Consider the following 27682-nt stretch of genomic DNA (forward strand, 5'->3'; position numbering starts at 1 on the left):
ACCTTTCAACCTCTCCCTATAGTTTCAAATCCTCCAACCCTGGCAGTATCCTTGTAAATCTTTTCTGAACCCTTTCAAGTTTCACAACATCATTCCTTAAGAAGGTGGAACCAGAATTACACACGAAGTTCCAAAAGTGGCCAAACCAACGTCCTGTACAGCCGAACATGACCTCTCAACTGCTGTACTCAACACTCTGACCAATGCCGCCTTCACTATCCTATCTACCTGCAACTCCATTTTAAAATATATGATGAACCTGCACTCAATGGTCTCTTTGTTCAGCAACACTCCCAAGGACGTTACCATTAAGTGTATAAGACCTGCTAAGATTTCTTTCCCAAAATGCAACACATCGCATTTGTGTAAATTAAACTCCATTTGCCACTTTTCAGCCCATTGGCCCACCTGATCAAGATCCCGTTGCGATCTGAGGTAACCTTCTTCGCTGACCACTGCACCTCCAACTTTGATGTAATCTGCAAACTTTCTAGCCATAACTCTAATGCTCACATCCGAATCATTTATCCTTGTGGCACTCCATTGGTCACAGGCCTCCAGTCTGAAAAACAACCCTCCACCACAACCCTCTGTCTTCTACCTTTGACCCAGTTCAGTATCAAAATGGCAAGATCACCTGTATTCCATGAGATCTAACCTTGATAATCAATCTCCCAAGGCGAATCTTGTCGAACACCTTACTTAAGTCCATATAGATCACATCTGATCTATACTCATATAGAAGCCATCTTTCCAGCAGCTCACTGAATTCTGGATTACCGCTCGCGGTGACACTTCCACTGCCTCTCTATTCACACGAAACCTACATTTAACTGGCTCAGCTGAAATCTTCTTTTTCTTTCAATTGACTTTTGTGCATTTACTCCGTACCATTTCCTTCAATTACGGCCTCTCCCTGAGACCATGAGCTACTAACTGAGCTCACTATGACTATTGAAAAGAGTTCCTTCAGATAATTTCTTCAACAGCACTGAAGGATATCTTTGTCTCTGATATTTCTGGAGCCCCCTGCTTCTGGACTTTTCTATGAAGCTACTCAGACCCTCTCGCAACCCTGCCATGGTTAGTTTTGGAGATTGCTATTAACAGCACCTTTGCTACATCAACCTTGCCTCTTGAATACACCAGTTTTCAGATCCTGTCTTTCTAGGTTTTAAAACTCAAGTCAGCAAATTCCTGAATCATCTTATTAAAACAAAAGATCTGTCAATGCTGGAGGTCTGAAATAAGAACAGAAATTGCTGGAGAAACACAGCAGGTCCGACTGCATCGGTGGGAAGAAAGCAGAGCCAATGCTTCAAGTCAGTTCTGATGAAGATTCAAAACATTAACCCCGCCCTCTTAAGACTGATGTCGCCAGACCGCTGTGCCCCTATAGCAATCTCTGTTTTTGTCCTTAATTATCTTTCACCAGGGCTTCCTAGTCAGAGAGCTAAAAATCACATGGTTTTGTGGAGATGAGTTTTCTTCACACTAGAGATAGTTGTCTCCAGGAAATAAAGCAACACCAAGAACTTCGAGGTACATTTTCATACAAGCAGATTTAGTATGACTTTCTTCTTAACTCCTGGAGTGGGCAGCACTTGTCCATTGGCAATGGTCACTGCTTCTGTTACTGCAGGAGTCTCAGTCACATGACTTCCTCACTGCCAATCCAAAAGTGTTTTTCACTAATTTTGAAAAGGTAAGGGTACACGTTCTGCTTCAGACATCATCTAGTGACAATATCAAAACCCCGAACTCCAGGCTATAAAAGAAAAGCTTCAAAGTCACCTGTCTTTGCCTCAGACTTTGTGACTGAGGTCATAGTAATCCCAAAAGGCTCAGGCCAGATCAGGACTAGAAAGAAGACCGAATATCCACAGAAATTGATGGAGGCCAAGTTACCACGTGTGAAATTAAATCAAGTTAAAAGAGAACTCAGAGGAAATAAATGGGGTGAAGAGTAACCCATCAAAAAGGGTTCTCCCACCTCCTGGGGGAAGGATGAGAGTGCCTCCAAATGAAACATATCAGCAAAGCTCTGCAGAGCTGCTGAAAGCTGGGCAGTGCTCAGTGATAATGCAGGGAGCAGCAGAACTCACTGATAACCTGGGTCAAACCCTCAGAACTTCAGAAGTTTGAATGCAGATCGGAAAGAGTGAACAAGAGTCAAGAATGGAAGAAGCTGAGATTGAGGGGAATGGGGCTGACAATATGGTCAATGGAGTCCCTCACTCCAAAATTAACCACGCACTCAAAGTTTCTAAACCAGGCAAATAAACATGAGTGAGAGCCTGGTTGGGTGAGAGAAAAGTGGAGCTAACTAGAAACACCTGCAACACAAACAAGGCGATAGTGAGGGAGATGTCTCACTCAGTTGAAAAACCACAAAGCAGTACAGAAGGGACCCATAGAGACCTGAAATCTACATGCTCCTCCACTGTCATCACATAAATAGATATTTTCAGGGATCCTAACATAAAACTGCATCAAATAACCGCATGTGTGCAACCCTGACAATGAATAATCGAATATTTTCCATACATCGGAATATGATTAAAAATTGGAGTAGGATAATATTGTCTTCCTCTCAAAAGGTAACATGTGTCAAGGGGGGGATTAACCCTAATTCTAATACATCGACACTCAATCTATTTCCAGTGGCATGAGGAGTTGGAGTTCAGTAGGGACTTCTTTAGAAAATTATTCATTGACATGATGAGGGCATCCTGGCTAGGCTAGCATTTATTGCCCGCCCCTAATTACAGTTAAGAGTCAACCACATTGCTGTGGGTCACATTTTGGTCAGACCAGGTAATGCCAGCAGTTTCCTTCCCTGAAGGACATTAGTGAACAGATGGGCTTTTCCTGACTATCAACAATGAATTCACGGTTGCAGTTGCAGTTGCAGTTTGTTGCAGCTCTGTAAGTGCTCTGCAGCTATAGACATCTGGAACTGACCAACAAGGAAGACCTCTCTCCCGCTTCACAGTGAAACCACAAACAAAAATTCATACAGAGAGAATTGTCAAACAAGATCCCTAATCCACTGAAGACATGAAGACCAAGTATCACTCTGTAGACATTGTGTTATTGTTCGTCGACAACCCTGAAATCTGAAAGAAATAACTCACCACCTATGGTCTGGACTTTTGATTTACAGAAATTTGCCCCACCTGTATTTCAAGCCATAATATTTGTGTTAAGCAGTATGTTTTTGCCTAACTTATGCAAATGAGTAAGTGATGGGTGTCTGTGACACCGGGGTGGGGGGTGTTGCCTGGGGGCGTGTGGGATTAAAATGGATACAGTTGAGGTAACAGTGGTAAATCAGTAATCCATTATTGTAATTTGTTAAAGCTGTTGGTTTACAGTAAATAGAATCATTTTCTTGTTAATGACAAGACCTGATATGAATTACTTTTGTCCTGACTCGCAGTCAGGCAGGCAAATTGACGGACTGGTGGTTTAATTGGGTGCTGACACCCTATCTGTGACAGCCTGTGGAATAATGGAGCTTGATAACACACTTCCTCATTGAATCATAACAATATATATATTAAAACTTGCAATCTATCACATTTGAGCTGAAAATATGTTCCGGGAAAATCGCAGCAGGTCAGGCAGCATCCAAGGAGCAGGAGAGTCGACGTTTTGGGCATGAGCCCTTCTTCAGGAATGAAGTCTTCACTTTCTCCTAGAATCTATCACATTTGCCAATTTTCCACTCTCAACAATACTGTCCATGAGCCTCCTAACTTCATACCATTGGCAAACCTGGATATACAGTGCTATTCCTTTGTTAGGTCACTTGCAAACAACAAAGAGCTGGTACTGCCAATACAGGTCCACAGGGGACATGTCTATTTACATCTTGCATCCTACCCACTTTGCTCAATTCACCATATCGTTTGGCAATCTTTTCATTCTTCATCATTCTGTCACACTCATCATGAGCAAACTTCAAACCATTCCTCACTCTCAGACAGGTGTAGCGTCATATCAGTTATCCCAATGGCACAGACGACTGACGACCCAGACTCTGGTCAAAAATCAAACAACACCAGATTTTGACCTTACCCACCCGAGTCCAACTCAGGTATCTCCATATCATACCTAGACCTTATTACTGACACACTCTCTAAAGTACCATTAGTTGTCAACCAGATTGTGGTTCCAAATCAATGAGATATGAGGGCAGATGATTAAAAACTATGTCACGTAGGTAGGATTTAAAAAATACTGAGTGAGGACAGAGAGGTTGAGTAGAAAAGTTATACACAGAAAGCTCTGGCCCAGGAGGCTAAAGCATCACAGCAAATGCTGAAGGGGTTCAAGGTGGGGATGCTCAAAAGCCCAGGATTGGAGTAGTGCAGATATCTTGGAGGTTGTGTGCCGTGGAGCCCTGAAATATCAGAGTCACATGAGACTCTGAATGTTAACTCTGATTCTCCCTAACAGATGTCGTAAGGGTGCTGCTGAGTTTCTCCAGCACACTGTTTTGCTTTCAGGTCTCCGGTCTCTGCAATACCTTGCTTTTATTGCCCAAAACATCCATGTCCCTTTTTGCAAGGTTTGTAGGTCAGGTTGAGGTTGAGGGTGTAGGTTTGCTTGCTGAGCTGTAGGTTTGATATCCAGATGTTTCATTACCTGGCTAGGTAACATCATCAGTGGCGACTTCCAAGTGAAGCGAAGCTATTGTCTCCTGCTTTCTATTTATACCTTTCTCCTGGATGGGGTACCTGGAGTTTGTGGTGATGTCATAATCTGTTCGTTTTCTGAGGTGTTGATAGATGTCATCTAGATCTATGCGTTTGTTTATGGCGTTGTGGTTGGAGTGCCAGGCCTCTAGGAATTCTCTGGCATGTCTTTGTTTAGCATGTCCCAGGATAGATGTGTTGTCCCAGTCGAAATGGTATTTTTTTTTCATACGTGTGGAGGGCTACGAGGGAGAGAGGGTCGTGTCTTTTTGTGGCTAGCTGGTGTTCGTGTATCCTGGTGGCTAACTTTCTTCCTGTTTGTCCTACGTGGTGTTTGTGGCAGTCCATGCATGGAATTTTGTAGATGACGTTGGTTTTGTCCAGGGGTTGTACTGGGTCTTTTAAGTTTGTTAGTTTTTGTTTGAGAGTGTTGATGGGTTTGTGTGCTACTAGGATTCCAAGGGGTCTTAGTAATCTGGCTGTCATTTCTGAAACTTCTTTGATGTATGGTAAGGTGGTTAGAGTTTCTGGTTGTGTTTGGTCTGCTTGTCGTGGTTTGTTCTTGAGGAATCTGCGCACTGTATTTTTTGAGTATCCTTTATTCTTGAATCCGTTGTATAGGTGGTTCTCCTCTGTTTTCCGAAGTTCATCCGTGCTGCAGTGTGTGGTGGCTCGTTGGAATACTGTTCTGATACAGCTTTGTTTGTGTGTGTTGGGATGGTTGCTGGTGTAGTTAAGTATTTGGTCAGTGTTTGTCGGTTTTCTGTATACGCAAGTTTGTCGTTCTCTGTTGTCCTTTCTTTCGACTGTGACGTCCAGGAATGTGAGTTTGTTGTCGGTTTCTTCTCTTCAAACCAAAAATCTGGGTCCGCTACATAGATGACACCTTTGTCATCACAAAATGAAATAAGACAGAAGAGAAATTTAACATCATCAACAACACCCTCACAGGCATAAAGTTCACCAAGGAGGAAGAAACAGACAACAAACTCGCATTCCTGGACTTGAACCCCAGGTTTATTGGCTCAGAGTTAGGGATACTATCACTGCACAACATTAACATCAAAGGCTGCCATTCATGTCATGATTTGGAGATGCCGGTGTTGGACTGGGGTGTACAAAGTTAAAAATCACACAACACTGGGTTATAGTCCAACAGGTTTAATTGGAAGCACACTAGCTTTTGGAGCACCGCTCCTTCACCACCTGTTGGACTATAACCTAGTGTTGTGTGATTTTTAACTTAGCCATTAATGTTGTACATCATCTGACAAATCTGCCACATGACATCTCACTAAAAATCATCCAAAATCTCTCACATTTCCTTTTCCTATAACTTCTAGACTTTGTCAAATAATTCAATAGCTCATTGTGCTCTTCTTTTCAAATCCACGCAGACCATCCAGGACTAGTTTTGCCTCATGAACCCTGTGCTAACACTGTCTAAGATTGGAAGCATTATCCACCACCAGATGATGATTAAACAGAGCTCTTCACAAGGAATGGAAAAATTCTAAATATTTACCCTGTTACAGACAGCTTGGCATTCTAACATGAGATTCAGGTTCAAATGGCAAGACCAAACTTGAAGAGTTAGAAGCAATTCTGAGGTTGTTAAGCCAAGAACATTTTCAGTCTAAACATTTCCAGTTAATATCCTGATGATCTTGATTAGATCACCTCTCAACCTGCTAAATTCTATAGAATAAAGGCCTGAAGATCTAATCTCTCCTTCAACTAATCTATCAATACCCTGCTGTAATTTTATGCTGTAGGCAACACTGCTACAATCCTGCTCGATTTTGTATTGTCACCAAATTTGGAAATTTGAACTTTTTATGCCACTATCCAAGTTGTTAATGAGAACTGTATATAATTCATTCCCCAACACAAATCCCTGTGAGAGACCATGAGCTAATTAGAGGATTTTTCCAAAAATCCAATTCTATTTCCTGCCACTCAACTAATTTACTATCCACGTCAGTAATTTGTCCTTAATTCTGTGGGTTTCCACCACAGCTAACAATCTCTTGTGTGGGATTTTTTCAAAAGCCCTTGAAGATACTGCAAATAGGGGGAACTGGAAAAGAAGGGGTGGGATTCAGTTGCTTTCCTGAAGATTTGGGGGTGGGGTGTGGAACTGATGTCCTGGCTGTAGGAGCAGGTTCCTGGAACGTGAGCACAGTCATCCACACCCAACCCCTGGTACTATAACTGCAGGATTTACGACCTAACTATAGCTGCAAAGAGTAGGACCTATAGCCTAGGCTGAGACCTTTGAGACCCACAATGTGAGTCTAAATCTCAAATTATGGCCAGGACCTTTGTTTTTTTGGGGGGGTAATCTTGAACAAGAGAGGCTCATGAACCTGGAGTGAGCTGGAATGAAGCAGCCAGACTTTGCGACTAAAAAGCAGAACCACTGCCCGAGGCTTCACTGTCAAATTTGGAACCAAGCGACCTACCCAAGAAAAGGAGGCCCACGCATCGCTGTTGGAATCGCAACTCCAGAACAGGCTTTGCGGCCTAAACTGGGAGTGGCATTCCACTGACCAAATTCAAACAATTACAACCCTCCAGGCTTTGTAGCCTTAAATGGAGTTGTGCAGTCTAGAGGGCTTGGAATGTGACCTGACCCTGAACCAGGAGAGGCTGTCCACAGAATTTGAAGCCTGAAAGTGAAGGAAAGGGACCAGGCTGTGATACTTCATCTGGGCCCAGATCTTCAGATTCAGCAGCTGAACACTGCAGTCGAGAAAGAGTCAGCAGCCTAACTGCAGCAGGCTAGCCCAGTATGGAGGCCTCAGGAACAGCTCATATGTGGTCATTGACAAGACAGGGGCTGAAGGTGTAGAAAATGTTCAGCACAGATATAATATTTTGGAGAAATAAAAGTCCCCAATAGGGAAGTAAAAAATTAACACCAAATTCGGTACAGGTATTTTATCTTTTATCTCGGGCCATTGAGACTGAAACAACAGGGATATGTTTTCTGGTTTACTGATACACACATATACACACACACACACACACACACACACACACACACACACACACACACACACACACACACACACACACACACACACACACACACACACACACACACACACACACACACACACACAGGTTGCAGACAACTGATAGAGAGAAAAGCACCTTTCCAAGCAATAATCAACACCAGAAATGGACAGCACGGGGTGAGATACAAAGTAGAGCTCTCTCTGCACTGACCCTGTCAAACGCTCCCAGGACAGGGACCGCACGGTGTTAGACACAGAGTAAAGCTGCCTGTACACTGTCACCATCAAACACTCCCAGGACAGGGACAAGCACTGTGTTAGATACAGAGTGAAGCTCCCTCTGGTCCCTGGTCAGACACTCCTAGGACAGGGACACCATGGGGTTAGATCAAGAATAAAGAGTACACTGTCTCAATAAAACACTCCCAGTACAGACACAGCACAGGTTTAGATACTGAGTAGATCTCCCTGTATGCTGTCCCAATACACTACAGGGACAGTACAGAGTTAGATTCAGGGTAAATCTCCCTCTAAAATCTTCTATAGCCAATTGTAATTTCCACTAAACCACATCCAGTGACTGACAACATCCCCTTTAAAAGTGGCATCATTTCCCTCTCACAGCAGTATGGCTCATCTGGGTTAATGCTGATGCTTTACACATTGTCATTGAATTAAAATCCCCAACATTCCTTTTGCCTGTCTCATTGTATTCACCATGTACAGCTGACCCAGATTAAGGAGCCAGTCGCTTCCAAGAGCACAGTTCCTGTCAACAGGGATTCCATTTCTCAATTTCCTCAATGGTTTGGAAATATTTCTTATTTGTCCGAAAACTGAACAGTGTTTGCTCTTGTCTGCTCGTGCAGGTATTGTGTTGTATCTTTTGAAGCTGTATTCTTCAATGTTGCATCATTCTAAGTCCCACAACTGTTTTCCCTGGAACTGTCAGTGGTGTGAAGTGATGGATTGCTCATAGCAACTCCTCTACAATTGGTTCAGTGATTTGGATCAGACCTGGCGCTGCAGGGAGGCTGCCTGACATGTTACAATCTGCTTTCACAGAGTTGTGTGGAAACATATCCTTCCTGACCTTCAATACAAATAGCTCAGATGGATTCAAAACATCAGTTTGGGAAAGTTTAGCTGGGTGATGAAAATATAATTTAATGTGCTCTCCCAGGTGGATAGCGTGATTCCGAGTCATACACCAGGGATTTTATCACGGGGCAGCAGTCCAACAGTGCAGCAGTCTCTCAGTACTGATCCTCCAACAGTGCAGCACTCCCTCCGTACTGACCCTCCAACAGTGCAGTACTCCATCAATACTGACACTCCAATAGTGCAGCACTCCCTCCGTATTGACCCTCTGATTATGCAGTGTTCCCTCAGCGCTGCTTGCAAAAAGCTAATTTATAGTTATTCTGTGTCTGAAGAAATAAAATGTATTTAACTGTCTGGAGACTTTCTGCGCAAAGTTGTTTTTTTTAACAGGTGTTTGACAGTAACACTCATGGCTTCTTGAAGCAGTTTTGAGTTAACTTACTTTTTCATCAACCCATTCAGAGATGGTGCAACAAACCTCTCGAGCAGGTGGTACTTGAACCTAGGCCTCTTGGTTCAGGGGTAGGAACCCACTACCACAGCACCACAAGAGGGCACAGTTTCTGCAATCTTGATCAACAGTTTGAATTGGACACCTGCTGATTAAAGATAATCAAGTGAGTTTGGGAAAATAGTCAAGCCAAGCTTTCAGAGAGATAAAAGATGGATTTTATGATCTTACATTGCTGGAAATCTTGTTTTGAGATGGGAAGAGTGTTCCACGATGGGAGATTTCAGTTTCAGTGAACAGACCAATTCATTGGAAAGTGAGTTGATGCATTTAATCAAAATCAGAAGTTTTGTTTGCATCCAAGAGTGGAATCATTTTTCTCTCCAAGAGGACATGGATTGAGGAGAAATGCCCAATATTGCAGAGGGTGGGGAGAGGAGAAATGTTTTCACACAATAAGATATTGTGATCTGGAATATGCTGTGTGAAAGGGCAGTGGAGGGAGACAAATAGGAAATGGATGAATAATTCTGAAGGAGACAAATATTTGCGTTGAAGAGAACAGGCAAAAAACAAACTGAATGATTTATTCACAGAGATATACAGACATGATGGACTGAATGGCCACTTCTATGTTGCCATTTTAACAGATTCTACAGTCTTGACAGGGCATTTAGTGTACAGCAGCAGGCGGAAGGTGGAGACTCAATATCCGGTAAATCTGTAAATCCACTATGCTGCAGATTCAAGCCAGGACTTTACAGGGCACTCAGCATGGAACAGGAGCCCAGATGTGGGGAAAGTCATTGTCATTGGTAAGCTGCAGGAACACCGTGAGAATCTTCAGTGCAGCTCCTGTTCACATCATAGCGACAAAAGATGAGAAAGGCTATGGATTGGTGAGTACTGGGATCTGATAATGACTAATCCGACAGATTTAGGGCAGTGGGAACTTAGTTATCGGTAATCGTTTCACAGCAGCGAGAGCCGGGAGGAGGTGAGGTTGGTGCGAGGTGATTGTCGGGAAGGCCGGTAAGTATATTTGAACTTTTGACCTTCAGGCCAACGAGGGAGGAGCGAGCTAAGGACTTTTGGGAAGGGTAAGTAGAACAGTTTATATTTATGTGGTTTCTTTCTTGGTTCTAAATGAATCAAGGATATGTAGGGGCGGAGGGGCTGAATGGCCTCATGCTGCTCCTATCTTCCATGTTTCCATGTAATGTCTCCGGGTTGACTGACAAAACCTATGTTGGTTGAGGAATGGGAATAATCAAAGAGGCTGTAAACCAACATGGACCGATTCACTGAGCGGGTAAGTAATTTGCAGATTGATTGTAAAGTGGAGAAATGGTCATGTGCACCAAATCTTGACAAAGTAACTCAGTGACACATTAAAATCCCTGTTCCCTGCCCAGCCCACACTTCCATATCCAGGAAGGATTCTTCCCTGAGGGAGGGCAGGTTTCTGACAGGATATTACGACATTTCAACATGAGTGCACCCCATCATATCATCTACTTTGTGGTCTCTGTTGTGCAAATTTGTGCACTTTGGAGAGAGTGACCGTAATTCTGTTATGTTTAGTTTAGCGATGGAAAGGGATAGATACATGCCACAGGTCAAGAATTGCCAATGGGGCAAGGGCAATTACAATGCAATTAGGAAAGAATTAGGATGCAAAGAATGCGGTCACAAAATGTGGGGGATACAGAAAATAGAAATATAAGGCTGGTTTTAGGAACAGATATTGTGTGTCCTTGATATGTATGTCCCTGTCAGGCCGGGAGGAAGCGATAAGGTAAGGGAACTGTGGTTTACAACAGAAATTGCATGACTTGTTAATCAGAAGAAGGAGGCTTATGTGTTTATGAGCTGAAAATGTGTTGCTGGAAAAGTGCAGCAAGTCAGGCAGCATCCAAGGAGCAGGGAAATCGATGTTTCAGGCATGAGCCCTTCTTCAGAAATGAGGAGAGTGTGCCAAGCAGGCTAAGATAAAAGGTAGAGAGGGCTCATGCCTGAAACATCGATTCTCCTGCTCCTTGGATGCTGCCTGACCTGCTGTGCTTTTCCAGCAACACATTTTCAGCTCTGATCTCCAGCATCTGCAGTCCTCACTTTCTCCTTCTGTGTTTCTGAGGCAAGATGGTTCAGCTGAGGTGATGGAGCGTTACGGATCAGCTCAGAAGGATTTGAAGAGAGAGTTGAGAAGAGCAAATAGTGGACATGAGCAGTCTTTGGCAAATAGAATAAAGGAGAACCCTAAAGCTTTCTACAGGTATGTGAGGAACAAGAGGATGACCAGGGTTGGAATAAGGCCAGTCAAAGACAGAAGTGGGAAGTTGATGTGGACCCTGTGGAGATTGGAGAGATGCTAAATAAACATTTCTCATCAGTTTAACTCATGCAGAGGAGAATATTATTGAGGAGAAGAATGAGGTATGAGGTATTAGACTGGAAAGGATTGAAGTTAGTTACGAACAGGTGTTATCGACTTTAGAAGGAGTGAAAGTAAACAAGTTCACTGGGCCAGATGGGCTTTATCCGAGGATTCTCTGGGAAGCTAGTGAGGAGATAGCAGAGCCTTTGGCTTTGATTATTTGAGTAGTCATTGTCAACAGGTTTTAGTACCAGACGACTGCAGGATTGCAAATGTTGTGCCCTTGTTCAAGAAGGACAGCAGAGATGACCCAGGTAATGATAGACCAGTGAGCCTTACTTCTGTTGTAGGAAAGATTTTGGAAAGGATGTGATGAGATTTATCATCGTCTAGCAAGCAACAACTTTATTTCAGTTAGTCAACACGGCTTCGTCATTGAGTCTTTGAGTTTTTTGAGAAGGTGACCAAGCATGTAGATGAGGGTAGGGCAGTTGACATGGTATATGGGCTTCAGTAAAGCCTTTGATAAGGTTCCACGTGGTAGGCTGGTTGAGAAAATGCAGAGGAATAGGATTGAGGGTGATTTAGCAGTTTGGATTGGAAACTTCCTAAAAGAAAGCAGCGAGTGGTGGTTGGTGGAAAATATTTAGCCTGCAGTCCGGTTGCTGGTGGTGTGGCACTAGGGTCTGTTTTGGGACCACTGCTGTCGTCACTTTTATAAATGACTTCGCAGGCATGGGTGGATGGATTAGTAAATTTGCAGATGACACTAAAGTCGGTGGAGTAGTGGACAGTTTGGAAGAATGTTAAAGGTTGCAAGGGGACTTGGATAAACTGCAGGATTGGTGTGAGAGATGGCAAATGGAGTTCAATTCAGCTAACTGTGAGGTGATGCACTTTGGGAAGAATAACAGGAAGGCAGAGTACTGGGTCAATGGAAAGATTCTTAGTGGTGTGGATGTGCAGAGGGATCTTGGAGTCCATGTACATAGATCCCTGAAAGTTGTTCGCCAGGTTGATAGTGCTGTTAAGAAGGCATACAGTATGTTAGGTTCCATTTGTAGTGGGATTGAGTTCTGGAGCCGCAATATTATGCTGCAACTATACAAAACGTTAGTGCGGCCACACTTGGAATATTGTGTACAGTTCTGGTCGCCATATTTCATGAAGGATGTGGATCATTGGAAAAGGTGTAGAGGAGATTAACGAGGATGTTTCCTGGACTGAAGGGAAGATCTTATGAGGAAAGGCTGAGAGACTTGGGTCTGTTCTCATTGGAAAGAAGAAGGATAAGGGGGGATATGATAGAGACACACAAGATGATCAGAGGATTAGATGGAGCAGAAAGTCTTTTTCCTATGATGATGACATCAGTTTGTATGAGGGCGCATAACTACAAATTGAGGAGTGATAGTTTTAAGACAAATGTCAGAGGTAGGTTCTTTACTCAGAGTGGTAAGGACGTGGAATGCCCTATCTGCCAATGGAGTTAACTCAACTACATTAGGGAGATTTAAACAATCCTTGGATGAGCACATGGATGATGATGGGACAGTGTAGGGGGATGAGATGAGAATAGTTCATGAGTCAGCACAACATTGAGGGCCAAATGGCCTGTTCTGCACTGTATCTTTCCATGTTCTATGTTCTAAAACGTTGACAGATGGAACATAATGTGATGACGTGACTCACATTCTTTGGAAAAAATAGAAAAAACACAATGTTTCTGTTTAAAATGGTGAGAATTTATTAAAATTATTATCCAGGGGGTTCAGCTGATCAAAAAGTTAACATGATGGCAGTGCCAGCAACAGGAAAACAAATGATACAGTGACCATTCTTACTAGGAGATTGTTAGGAATGTCTGCGTAACAACAAGGAGTCAGAGACAGACTGTAATCTAATCGAGAGGATTTGGGGTTTTATATACAGTATAATGCTTACCAGAGAGTGTGTTACAATCTGTCAACCGATCAAGGGTTTTGGGCTAATTTACATATAGAATAACAGGTAGGAAGGAATCAGTTATAGACAGGAATATAGTCGAGGGGTTCAGTGGGGTTTACAGATTGAATATCTGATACTGATGAGTGAGGCACTCCCTGTTGGAGTGCTGCTCCTTCTTCCACAGGTGGTTGTGGAGCATCAGACCATAAGACACAGAATTTTATGGTCTTAGCTCCACAATCGCCTGATGAGGGTACAGTGCACTGAAAACTAGTGCTTCCAAATAAATCTGTTGGACTATAACCTGGTGTTGTCATTTTTAACTTTGTTCAGCCCAGCATCTCCACATCACTGATGAATGAGTTATTGAACGGAAACGAGTCAAGAGGTTTAGGGGAGTTTATGTACAGAATCATCAATAAGTGGGAGTCAGGTACAGACTAGAATCTATTTGAGGGGGTTCATGGTATTTCATATTGAGAATAACTTATAGCCAGTGGTGAGTTACAGAATCGAATCTATTCGAGGGGTTCTTGGTGGTTTATGTATAGAATAACATAACCAGGAGTGAGTTACAGATAGGAATCAAATGGAGCAGTTCAATTGGTTTATAGGCAAAATAACAGATATGCAGAAGTGAGTCATAAAACATAATCCGGTTTTATGGTGTTTTATGCGCAGAGCCACTGATATATGGAGTGAGTTGCATATTGGAATCTGGTCGAGGGTTTGAGGTAATTTAGGGACTGAGTCCCAGATAAATGGAAGTCAGTTACAGGTTGGAATTTTATCAAGGGGCATCTGGGTTCCTATACATAGAATAATAGATACTCAAGAGTGAGTTACATACTGCAATCTAATTGAGGGGATTGAAGTGCTTTTTCTATAGATTAACATATAGCTGGGAGTGGGTGACAGACTGAAATTAATCCAAGTAGTCGGGGTGGTTTATACACGGAATACCAGCAACCTGGGAGTGAGTTATAGACAGGACTCTAATTGAGGGGAGTGGATGATGTATATACAGTGCAGCCGGATATGAGAGCGAAGAAAACAGGGAGAAACTAACGCAAACATAAGCTGAGCCACACAGGATTCAACTGTAGTATGTGGAGGTTCACATGTGGACTGAAAGATTTGGAGAGAAACAGACAAGCACTCATACAGTGACCAAGAGGAAGGGATAGAAGGAGATCAGATTTCCAAATGGCATCAGGTCAGGACAGTCTTGGACTTAAACATTGACTCAGCAGAGATAACTTGGAAAGTAAATTGGAAAAAAGCACAGATCATAGGAAAATAACCTGCTCAATTAGCCAACATTTAGGAAGACAAATGATGTGTTCCCAGATTTTATCTGGGATTGAAGTCAGATAGTGATGTAAAGGCATCAGAATATAGTAAGTCTGCACTGAACAATTAAAAATTGACCTGCAATCAATTTCCTTACTCAGAAAACAATTCCAAAGCTCGTATATCCCTGATACGTGTTGAAATCAAAAACTATTTTAGTGACTCTCTACATGCCTACTTTGAACATTATCCCCTTCTTTCCCCATTCACTGAATTTATTAACATTCTTTCATAATTTCACTACCATACTGGTTACAATACTGCCTATTGTACTGTTTCATTTATTTTCAATCCTGTGTAAAGTCACTGAAACCAATAGACACACAAAGCTCCATCAAGAGCTTTGTTTATTGGGAGATGCAATTTTTTATTTACACACCGCTTGAACTCACAGAAAGTCAATGGTGCTTTTTTTATTGCAAAGGTGTACTTTATTCATAAAATCTTTGGTACATGTAATGGAGCCGTTCAGATCTGTACTTACAGAGAACAGATTAAGTCTTTGATGTCCATCATTCTCTATATTTACCATAAACCTTCTGGCCTTTAATTGAGGCATCAGCGGGGCCCAATTACTGAATGGACCCGCGTTATTGGTTGGCAGAAGGACATTACATGCTGCTCTTTCCCCACTGCCCCTTGGCAGCAGCTGCCTCATGCTTTAGGGGGTCCCTCAGCACGTAGTACTGGACCTTGCAATGTACCAGTCGCCAACACTCAGTTGGGGTCAACTCCTTCAACTGGAAGACCAGCAAGTTTCGGGCAAACCACAGGGCCATGTTGATTGTCCTCCAGGCACAGTTGATGTTTGTCTTAGTGTATGTCGCAGGGAACAGACCGCAGAGCACGGCATCCTGTATCATGGAGCTGCTTGAGTCGAACCTTGACATACACCACTGCATTCCTCTCCAGTTGGACTATCAAGGTAATGCAGCACGAACAGCCAATTTTCTGGTATCGAGACTGGCTCTAATGTAAAGAGGGGTATACCAGGATCCAAGCAATCAATTGCGACAGGGAACTCTCTCATCAGGCACAGATAGACATGTCTGTGGCCAGAAGTGAAAAATTAGAATGGTATATTGTCTCCCTGGTGCCAGGATCAAGGATGTCTCAGAAGGTGCAGAATGTTCTCAAAGGGGAGAGAGGTCATTGTACATATTGGAGCTAACGACATAGTAAGGGAAAAGGATGAGATTCTAAAGTGAGAATATAGAAAGCTAGGCATGAATTTATAAAGTAAGTCCTCGAAAGTTGTAATGTCTAGGTTACTCCCAATCCTGCGAGCTAGCGAGGGTAGGAATAGGAGGATAGAGCAGATGAATGCATGGCTGAGGAGCTGGTGTATGGGAGAAGGATACACATTTTTGTTTTGGATCATTGGAGTCTATTTTGGGGTAGAAGTGACCCGTACCAGAAGGACAGATTGCACCTGAATTGGAAGGGTTCCAACATACTGGCAGGGAGATTTGCTTGAGCTGCTCAGGAGGATTGAAACTTGTAATGTTGTGGGGAAAACCCAGGGAAATAGTGTGAAATATCTCAATCTGAGATTGGTACAGTGGGAAAAGGAATGAGTCAAATCGTCAGCGCAGAAAGGAACAAAGCGGAAAACAAGGTCGGACTGATAAATTAAACTGCATTTACTTCAATGCAAGAGGCCTAACAGGGAAGGCAGAAGAACTCGGGGCATGATTAGGAACATGGGACTGCGATGTCATATCAATTACAGAAACATGGCTCAGGGATGGACAGGACTGACAGCTTACTGTTGCAGGATACAAATGCGATAGGAAGGGGATGGGGGTGGGGCGGGGGGCGGGGTTGGCAAGAGAGGAGGGAGAGTTGCATTTTTAATAAGAGATGGTATTACTGCTGTATTCAAGGAGGATATTCCTGGGAATAGATCCAGGGAAGTTATTTGGGTGGAACTGAGAAATAAGGAAAAGGATGATCACCCTATTTGGATTGTATTACGGACACCCCTAATAGTCACTCCTTAATTGAAATTGAGAAAAAAATTTGTAAGGAGATTTCAGTTATCTGTAAGAATAGAAGGATGGTTATGGGTGCAGATTTTAACTTGCCAAACATAAACTAGGATTGCAATAGTGTTGAGGGTTTAGATGGAGAGGAATTTGTTCAGTGTGTGTGAGAAAATTTTCTGATTCAGTATGTGGATGTACCTACTAGAGAAGGTAAAAGTGAGGTCTGCAGATGCTGGAATCAGAGCTGAAAATGTGTTGCTGGAAACGCGCAGCAGGTCAGGCAGCTTCCAAGGAACAGGAGATTCGAATTTCGGGCATAAGCCCTTCTTCAGGAATCCTTCCTGAAGAAGGGCTTATGCCCGAAACGTCGAATCTCCTGTTCCTTGGATGCTGCCTGACCTGCTGCGCATTTCCAGCAACACATTTTCAGCTACTAGAGAAGGTACAAAACGTGACCTACTCTTGGGAGACAAGGCAGGGCAGGTGCCTGAGGTGTCAATGCAGCAGCACTTTGGGTCTAGTGACCATAATTCTATTAAAGTTGTGATGGAAAAAGATAGATCAGATCTAACCGTTGGAGTTCTAAATTGGAGGAAGGTTAATTTTGACAATATTAGGCAAGAACTTTCAAAAGCTCTTTAGGGACAGGTGTTTGGAGGTAAAGGGATAGCTGGAAAATGGCAAGCCTTCAAAAATGAGATAGTGAGATTCCGTAACAACTTGGGCAGCAACTTTCAGGGATCTATGTACATAGACACTGTGAGCCATCCTCTCATCAACACTGCCACGAAACTTACCATTAGCCCAGTTCCCTGTCTTCCTGTTGCTACTTTCAAAATGAATGATCTCACTTTTCCACATCCAACTCCATTTGCCACTCTTCAGCCCAGCTCTGCAGCTTATCTATATCCCTCTGTAACCTACAGCATCCAAACCATCAGAGTGGTGTGCACAGTGGAGGATGTTACGATGATGAAATCAAGTTATCTGAGAAATGCTTCTAGATTTTCAGTTGCTACAAAATGAAAGTGTAAATGTAAGGCACAGCAAGGTCCGTCTGAGGCTGTGCCTGAAACTAACTGCAGTCTCTATAGTCTGGGCCCATCTTGATTGCGTGCATCCCCACTGGCCTGTAACCACAGCTCGCGAATTGTGAATAAAGTTGTTACGTGTTTCTCACATCCTGTGGCCTATGTCTGATTTCACATTGTCACCGGTGTGTACTGTGCTGTTAATGGTCAGAAAGGGCAGAGACATGGTCACCATTGTCAGCTCTCAACCAGCCAACCTCATCAAAATAAAGTTTCGAGACAATACAAAATGCACTTCGACCACCTCGCTGATTAATGAACTGTGAAATAATAGACAGAACCTTCTAAACCTACAACCACTTCTGTCTAGAACAACAACAGCAGCAAAAACATGGGAAGACCACTCCCTCACAAATTATCCTCCAAACCCCTGACCATCCTAACGTGGAAATATGGTGGCTGTTCCTTCACTGTTGCTGGGTCAAAATCCTGGAATTCCACCCCATGTAGCTTGTTGTGGGTCTGTCAACAGCACTTGGATTGCAGCAGCTCAAGAAGAAGCTCACAGTCCCACCTTCTCAAGGGGAGCAACTCGGGATTGGCAAAAAATACTGGACTGGCCACTACTACCCATGACCCCCTGAATGAATGGTAATGAAAATTATTAAAGACAAAGCAATTGTGGTTTTAGAGGAACTCCTCTGTGAGATGACCATTTCTCACACAACCTGCCCTCTAACCCTTCACCATCTTGTTGCTGCCCACTGAAGGATTTTCCATTTCTCTGGTCTGCTCCACTCTCGAGACCCGACTGTGAAACTGCTCAACTGTTAAAAACTTTCAGACACAAATGTAACAAGCAAGGATTCTATTGGTAGTCAAGGAGGCGTTTGCATCACGATCAGGGGAGGGATCACCGGAGTATGATGAGGTTAAGAACTTACATAGAGTTTGAAAGGATCAAACAAAGTAACATGAACAGGTAGATAAAGACATTGATCGTAAATCAAGCATAAGATGCTCTTAGAGAGACTGGTATTTTGGAGGAGTTGAAAAATTCACTTCCTGAAAGAATGAGAAGTCATGTGGAAGAACAGAGAATAAAAACTGAAAGATTAGCAACAGAAATGGTAGATGATAATGAGTTATGTCATAAATCAAAGTTTGGCTTCTGATATCAATTTCATTTCGTGAGGGATAGAAATTGGGGAAAAAGAGAAATCCTCAGGATGGTGAAAGAGAAGGAAATCTCATTGAAGATAGTAAAGTTAGTTTCCCACAGGGTAAAAAAGAAAGTCAGGACCGGGGAAAAGAAGTGAAAAGGCTCTGGTATATTCACTGCAATAAAGTAGGACAAGTGAGTTTGCATTGCACTGCTATCCATTACACACCAAGTTAGTTTGACTGTACATTCTCATACTCTACTATCTGCAAAGATTCTGTTCCATTTTCCCAGTTTCTCCACAACCGTTGCATCTGTTCTGATGCTGCAAACTTTGACAAGAGAACCTTCTTCCTCAGCCAGAGCCTCCTCAGCACCATTATTGACAGGGCATTCAGCTGGGTCTGACCCTTCTCCTGCACATCAGCCCCCACACCCACTCTTCCCTCAGTAGTAATAGGGTCCTGTCTTATCCTCACCTACCATCCCCCAGCATGCACATCCAGAGGATCATTAGCCGTCAATTTTGACATCTCCATTGGGATGCCACCACCAGACACACATTCCCCTCCCCCACATTGTCTGCCTTCTACAGGGACTGTTCCCTCTGGGACACACTGGCTCACTCCTTCTTCTCAATACATCCCTATCTTCCCACAGTCCAATGGCACCTTCCCGTGCAACCACAGAGGGTGTACCACCCGTTCATTTACTTTCTCCCTCCTCAGTACCAAAGGGCCCAAACACAACCTTCCAGGTGAAACAGCATGTTTAACTGCATTTCACTCAACCTAGTCTACTACAATGGTTGCTCACAACACGGTGTCCTCTACATTAGGGAAACAAAGCATAGAGAACCTCACAGAATGCCAACATTCTGCCAAAAAACAATTAGCTTTCAGTTGCCTGTCGCTTCAACACACCACCATGCTCTCTGTCACTTCAACACACCACCATGCACCTAGTCTGACTCCAGACATGGGACTCCAGACTCTCAGGAATGTGGATGAATATTCTGGGCACTTCGGGATAGGCAATGGATGCGCCGGTCTGGGAGCCATCTCCCCTCAACGACCTCTACTTTGGGACTTGCCCTGAGGGAAAGACCACCATCTGAAGGCTTTCTGCTGAAGTTAAATGGGGTCCTTTCAGTTATTGGACTCTTTGGATAACTAATCTTTATACAAATAAACCTTTACACAAGTAAGGAATGATTTTTTTTATTGGAAAGAGTCCAACTCCAATAATTGTTTTATATTCATCATATTCTATTGTACAGAATCAAAATGCGTTAGTAACTTTGATGTACATGTATCTTAATGAATAAAGTATACTTTGGAAATAAAAATAAAACTTTTCTTAGATTCAGGAGCCAAAACTGCTCACAATGTTCCAAATGCCTTCTCCAGCCTGAGCAGTAGATTCCTCTTCTTGTGTTCTAGCCTTCTCAAACACTAATACTGCATTTGCCTTCCTAACTGCCAACACAAACTGCATTTAACCCCAAGAGAAGCCTGAACACTGACTAACAAGTCCCTTTGTGCTTCAGATTGCCGAAGCGTTTCCCCATTTAGAAAACAGTCTGTCTCTCTCTCCTTTTAATCTCAGTCCATAACCTCATGCACTTTCCCACATTGTATTCAACCTGCCAACTGAACCTTAAGAGAATCCTGAACAAAGACTCACCCCGCCGAGTACTTTTTGTGCTTAAGATCTGGCAGCATCTTCCACGAGAGAGATAAAACAGAGGCAATGTTTCGAGTCCTCGGGACGGCCGTCCTCCAGAAACAGGCGGATCCCCAGGGTCTGAGGAAAGGAAGAGAACTTGGACATGGGAAGAGTTCGGAGGGTTTCCTCAAGCAGCGGTCTTTACCAATTCAATTATTAAATTTAAAGCTGGGTTAAACAATGTGTATCAGAGGGGCATGGGTTCAAGGCAGGCAAATAGGGTGAGGCTGCATATCAGCCACAATCTTATTGAAGGCCGGAAAAGGCTCAAGGGGCTGAATGGCCTTTCCCTGTTCCTGTGAAACATGTTTACAAATTTACCAGAACTCTTCAGTAAAATCTAATGGTGGTGAATTAATAAGGATGGCTAATGTATACCAAAGCAGGGCTCACTGTGCTGAACCCACTGGGATGGGGCTGTGTATTTCTCACCGTCCAGTTGCTGCTGATTGAGTCTGGTATGTGGCTCATTGTAACAGCTCCCTGACTGATCTGATCTATTTCATTTTTACAAATTTGGTTGATGACTTGTTGGCATCTCTAGCTCAGCCACCATTTATTGGCCATCATGGGGCTAACCAGAACTGGGCAAGTTACTGTGTGGTGAAGGCCTGGCCTGGATGTTGGAGCAGGAATTGGCACGCTAGGTGAATGGCGCGTAACAGTCGGAGGGTACTCAGATGTGTCGTGCAATCCCGTCTACATGTACCCCTTGCTTGGACAGAAATTCATGTTGGCCCCATCTTCCTGAACCTCCCACAGTTGACTGTGTCTGACACCCTGAGCTGTCTCTGGAATATGTGTTGTGTATCTTTTCGCCTCGCGAAGAGGTGGTTCTTGTATCGGCTGCTACTGTAAAACATCGACCTCAACTCTTCTGTCCATCACCTGGGCATGGCTGTGCCTGATTACCACCAGGTGGTGGGAATCCCCGCCCTCTGTGTGGGAGTTCTCCCTCATTCCCTCAAAGATCCGGGATGGAGGCTGTTACACACAGCAGTCCCTATAACTGCAGATTGTGGTGGTTCACGGATTCCCAGACCAACTGTTTATTTTGTGGTGCGGTGGAGTCCATGGACCATGTATGTATTGGGTGTGGAGTTTTACAATCCATTTTCAGTTATTTTCTAAAAAAAACCTCTGATTTTCATTGCATTTCAAGCCCGTGCTCATGATCTTTGGACACCCAGTGCACTGGGGTTTGGGGAGGAGATCGGAGGAGCTCCTTGTAGATTTGCTCCTGGACCTGGTCAGGCTGGCTATAAACAAGGCAAAAGTGAAGACTGCAGATGCTGGAAACCAGAGTTAAAATCAGAGTGATGCTGGAAAAGCACACCAGGTCAGGCAGCATCTGAGAAGCAGGAAAATCGACATTTTTGGCAAACGTCCTTCATCAGGAATACAAGCAGGAAGCCTCAAGGGTGGAGAGATAAATGGGGAGGTGGGGGATGGTGGGGTTGGGGAGAAGGTAGTAAAGAGTACAACAGGTGAATGGGGATGGGGATGGAGGTGATAGGTCAGAGGGGAGGGTGAAGCAGATAGGTGAGAAGAAAGATTTCCAGGTAGGACAGGTCATGGTTACAGTCTGAGCTGGAAGTTTGGAACTGGGGTGTGGTGGGCGGAGGAGAAATGAGGAAACTGGTGAAGTCCACCTTGATGCCCTGCGTTTGAAGTGTTCCGAGAGGGAAGATGATGCATTCTTCCTCCAGGCATCGGGTGGTGAGGGAGCGGCGGTGAAGGAGTTCCAGGACCTGCATGTCCTCGGCAGAGTGGGAGGGGGAATTGAAATGTTCGGCCATGGAGCGGTGGGGTTGATTGGTGCTGGTGTTCAGGAGATGTTCCCTGAAGCGCTCTGCTAGGAGGCGTCCAGTGTCCTCAACGGAGAGGAAACTGCGTCGGGAGCAACGGATACAATAAATGACATTGGTGGATGTGCAGGTAAAACTTTGGATGTGGAAGGCTCCTTTGGGGCCTTGGATGGAGGTGATGGAGGAGGTGTGGGCATAGGTTTTGCAATTCCTGCAGTGGCAGAGGAGGGTGCCAGGAAGGGAGGCTGAGTTGCAGGGGGCGTGAATCTGACCAGGTAGTCACAGAGGTAACAATCTTTGTGGAAAGGGGTGGGGAGGGAAATATATTTCTGCTGGTGGGGTCCGTTTGGAGGTGGTGGAAACATCGGCGGATAATGCAGTTAATGTGAACGTTGGTGGGGGGGAAAGTGAGATCCAGAGGGATTCTGTTCTTATTGCGTTTGGAGGGGTGGGGTTTGAGGGCGGAAGTGCAAAATGTGGATGAGATGCGTTGGAGGGCATCTTCAACCACGTAGGAAGGGAAATTGCAATCTCGAAAGAAGGAGGCCATCTGGTGTGTTCTGTGGTGGAACTAGAACTCCTGGGAGCAAATACGGCGGAGGTGGAGGAATCGGGAATACGGGATGGCAGTTTTGCAGGAGGTAAGGTGGGAGGAGGTGTAATCCAAGAAGCTGTGGGAGTCATTTGGTTTGTAAAAAAAATTAAATGTCAAGTGTCAAGTCGGTCGTCATTAATCAAGATGGAGAGGCCCAGGAAGGGGAGGAAGGTGAATTTCAGGTCAGGATGGAATGCATTGCGGAAGTTGATGAACTGCTCAACCTCCTCACGGCAGCACGAGGTGGTGCCGATGCAGTCATCAATGTAGCGTAGGAAGAGGTGGCAAGTCATGCCGGTGTAATTATGGAAGATGGACTGTTAAACATAGCCAACAAAGAGACAGACATAGCTGAGGTCTCTCCGGGTGCCCATGCCTACCCCTTTGGTCTGGAGGAACTGGAAGGATTTGAAGGAGAAATTAAGGTGAGGACCAGTTCGACCAAACGAATGAGAGTGTACTGTTGGGGACGTCAGGAGAAGATGTAACGGAAGGCTTGGAGGCTGTGGACATGGCGGATGGAAGTGTAGAGGGATTGTATATCCATGGTGAAGATAAGGCTCTGGTGGTTGGGGAAATGGAAATCTTGAGGAGGTGGACAGCGTGGGTGATGTCTCTAACATACGTGGGATGTCCTGGACTAGGGGGGAATAGGACAGTATAGAGGTAGTTGGAGATGAGTTCGGTGGGACAGCAGAAGGCTGACATCTTGGGAAGGAGGTAGAATTGGGGTTCCCAGCCTACGAGGTTGGAAGCTATGTGTGGGAGATCTCCTGAGGTGATGAGGTTCTGTATGCTCTGGGGAAATGATGGTTTATTGATGGGGGTGGTGGAGTCATGGTCGAGGGGACAGTAGGAGGAGGTGTCTTAGAGTGGGGACTTGGTTTCAGCAGTGTAGAGGTCAGTGCGCCAAACCACCACTGCACCCCCTTTATCTGCTGGTTTGATGGTGAAGTCGGGAGTGGAGCAGAGGGATTGGAGAGCTGTGCATTGTGAGGGTGAGAGGTTGCAGTGGGGGAGGAGGGTAGACAGTTTGAGGTGATTAATGTTATAGCTATAAACAAGTCCATGCAGAAGGCCGAAGAGGGAGTCATCTCTACCGACTGCCAGCCCCTCTTCCATGGGTTTGAGCCTGGGTATGATGGAGAAGGATACCTTGAGCAAGATATGGGCATCGTGGAGTATGGACTTCTTTATTTTCCCCTCCAATTCCAAGCTGTTGTAGTTCTCTCCTTCTCTCTCTCTCTATCCAACACCAACACCCATTCTTACCTATCTTCAACATTACAGGCTTTGCTTGTTAATATACATATTGACCACATTGGGATTTTCCTGATGGTGGAAAAAAATGCAATAAAGTCTATTCACAAAAGTGTCTTTCATTCAGAATTCCATTACAAAGCTGGAATATATTTTTAGTAGTTATGTTTGCTTATTCTCACAGTGAGTGGCATGGATGCTCAGTGCTGCTGCCTCACAATGCAAGAGATCTGGGTTCGATTCTAGCCCGTGTGACTGGTGGAGTTTGCACATTTTCCCCATGTCTGCGTGGGTTTCTGCTGGATGCTCCCGTTTCCCCTCACAGTCCAGAATTGGCCAGGCTAAGTTGTCCATGGGGTTCAGGGATGTGTAGGTTAGGTGCATTAGTCAGGAGAAATGTTAAGCACTAGGTCTGGGTGGGCTACTCTTGGACAGATCAGTGTGGACTTGTTGGGCCAAATGGCCTGTCTCCACACTGTGGGATTCTGAGATAATTCTTCTATGAAACTCATGACCATGGGTGATCTGGGGAAAGATGGAGAAAATAAAGGGCACTATTAGCCCTGGGAGAAAAAACAATAAAATGTGTCTGTCAGTGGATTAAGCAATATCATTAACATAAATGGGGGCAAAAGGGCTAAAAGGGCTCATGAAATAGCTTTCGCGAATATATTTAAAGGAATATCCCAATGTCTTTTATTCATATATAAGGAGCAAGAGGGTAAATAGAGAAAGGGTTGTTGCACTCAAGGACAAAAGAGGAAAGTTATGTGTGGAGTCAGACAAAATGGGTGAGATTCTTAATGAGTACTTTGCATCAGTATTCACTGAGGAGAGGGACATGATGTTGAGGTTGAAGATAAATGTTTGATTACTCTCGGTCAAGTTGGCACAAGGAGGAAAGAAGTGTTGGGTATTCAAAAAGGCATCAAGGTGGACACTCCCCAGGTCCGGATGGAACCTATCCCAGGTTACTGAGGGAAGAAAGAGAGGAAATAGTTGGGGCCTCAACAGATACCTTTGCAGCATCCTGGAATACAGGTGTTGTGCAGAGGATTGGAGAATTGCTAATGTTGTCCTCTTGTTTAAGAAGGGTAGCAGAGATCCTTCATGTAATTACAGCCCGGTGAGCCTGATGCTGGTTTCAGGGAATCTGCTGGAGAAGATACTGATGAATAGGATGTGTTCCCATTTGGAAGCAAATGGAATTATCAGTGATAGGCAACTTGGTTTTGTTCAGGGAAGGGCATGTCTTATCAATGTCATAGAATACTTTGAGGAAGTGACAAAGTTGATGAGGAAGTGCTGCACTGTCAGAGGGTAAGTGGTGAGGGAGTGCTGCACTGTCAAATGGTCAGTGGTGAGGGAGTGCTGCACTGTCAGAGGGTCAGTGGGCAGGGAGTGCTGAACTGTCAGAGGGTCAGTGGAGAGGGAGTGCTGCACTGTCAGATGGTCAGTTGTGAGGAAGTGCTGCACTGTCAGAGGGTCAGTGGGAAGGGAGTGCTGCACTGTCAGAGGGTCAGTGGTGAGGGAGTGCTGCACTGTCACATGGTCAGTGGTGAGGGAGTGCTGCACTGTCAGAGGCTCAGTGGAGAGGGAGTGCTGCACTGTCAGATAGTCAGTGGTGAGGGAGTGCTGCACTGTCAGAGGGTCAGTGGTGAGGGAGTGCTGCATTGTTGGAGGGTCAGTGGAGAGGGAGTGCTGCACTGTCGGGTCGGTGGTGAGGGAGTGCTGCACTGTCAGAGGATCAGTGGTGAGGGAGTGCTGCACTGTCAGATGGTCAGTGGTGAGGGAGTGCTGCACTGTCAGAGGGTCAGTGGTGAGGGAGTGCTGCATTGTTGGAGGGTCAGTGGAGAGGGAGTGCTGCACTGTCGGGTCGGTGGTGAGGGAGTGCTGCACAGTCAGAGGGTAAGTGGTGAGGGAGTGCTGCACTGTCAGATGGTCAGTGGTGAGGAGGTGCTGCACTGTCAGAGGGTCAGTGGTGAGGGAGTGCTGCACTGTCAGATGGTCAGTGGTGAGGGAGTGCTGCACTGTCAGAGGGTCAGTGGTGAGGGAGTGCTGCACTGTCAGATGGTCAGTGGTGAGGGGGTGCTGCACTGTCAGATGGTCAGTGGTGATGGAGTGCTGCACTGTCAGAGGGTCAGTGGTGAGGGGGTGCTGCACTGTCAGATGGTCAGTGGTGAGGGAGTGCTGAAGTGTCAGATGGTCAGTGGGGAGGGAGTGCTGCACTGTCAGGGGGTTAGTGGTGAGGGAGTGCTGCATTGCCAGGTGGTCAGTGGTGAGGGAGTGCTGCACTGTCAGAGGGTCAGTGGTGAGGGAGTGCTGCATTGTTGGAGGGTCAGTGGAGAGGGAGAGCTGCACTGTCAGATAGTCAGTGGTGAGGGAATGTTGCACTCTAATAGGGTCAGTGGAGAGGGAGTGCTGCACTGTCAGAGGGTCAGTGTTGAAGGATTGCTGCACTGTCAGAGGGTCAGTGGTGAGGGAGTGCTGCACTGTCAGAGGGTCAGTGGTGAGGGAGTGCTGCAATGTCAGATGGACAGTGGTGAGGGAGTGCTGCACTGTCAGAGGGTCAGTGATGAGAGAGTGCTGCATTATTGAAAGGTCAGTGCTGAGGGAGTGCTGCACTGTCAGAGGGTTAGTGGTGAGGGTGTACTGCACTGTCAGATGGTCAGTGGTGAGGGAGTGCTGCACTGTCAGAGGGTCAGTGGTGAGGGGTTGCTGCACTGTCAAATGGTCAGTGGTGCGGGAGTGCTGCACTGTCAGATGGTCAGTGGTGAGGGAGTGCTGCACTGTCGGGTCGGTGGTGAGGGGGTGCTGCACTGTCAGAGGGTCAGTGGTGAGGGAGTGCTGCACTGTCAGATGGTCAGTGGTGAGGGGGTGCTGCACTGTCAGATGGTCAGTGGTGAGGGAGTGCTGCACTGTCAGAGGGTCAGTGGTGAGGGAGTGCTACACTGTCAGATGGTCAGTGGTGAGGGAGTGCTGCACAGTCAGAGGGTTAGTGCTGAGGGAGTGCTGCACTGTCAGAGGGTCAGTGGTGAGGGACTGCTGCAGTGTTGGAGGGACAGTGGAGAAGGAGAGCTGCACTGTCAGATAGTCAGTGGTGAGGGAATGCTGCACTCTCAGAGGGTCAGTGGAGAGGGAGTGCTGCATTA

Source organism: Hemiscyllium ocellatum, chromosome 33, assembly GCF_020745735.1.
Source record: "Hemiscyllium ocellatum isolate sHemOce1 chromosome 33, sHemOce1.pat.X.cur, whole genome shotgun sequence".
NCBI lineage: Eukaryota > Metazoa > Chordata > Chondrichthyes > Orectolobiformes > Hemiscylliidae > Hemiscyllium > Hemiscyllium ocellatum.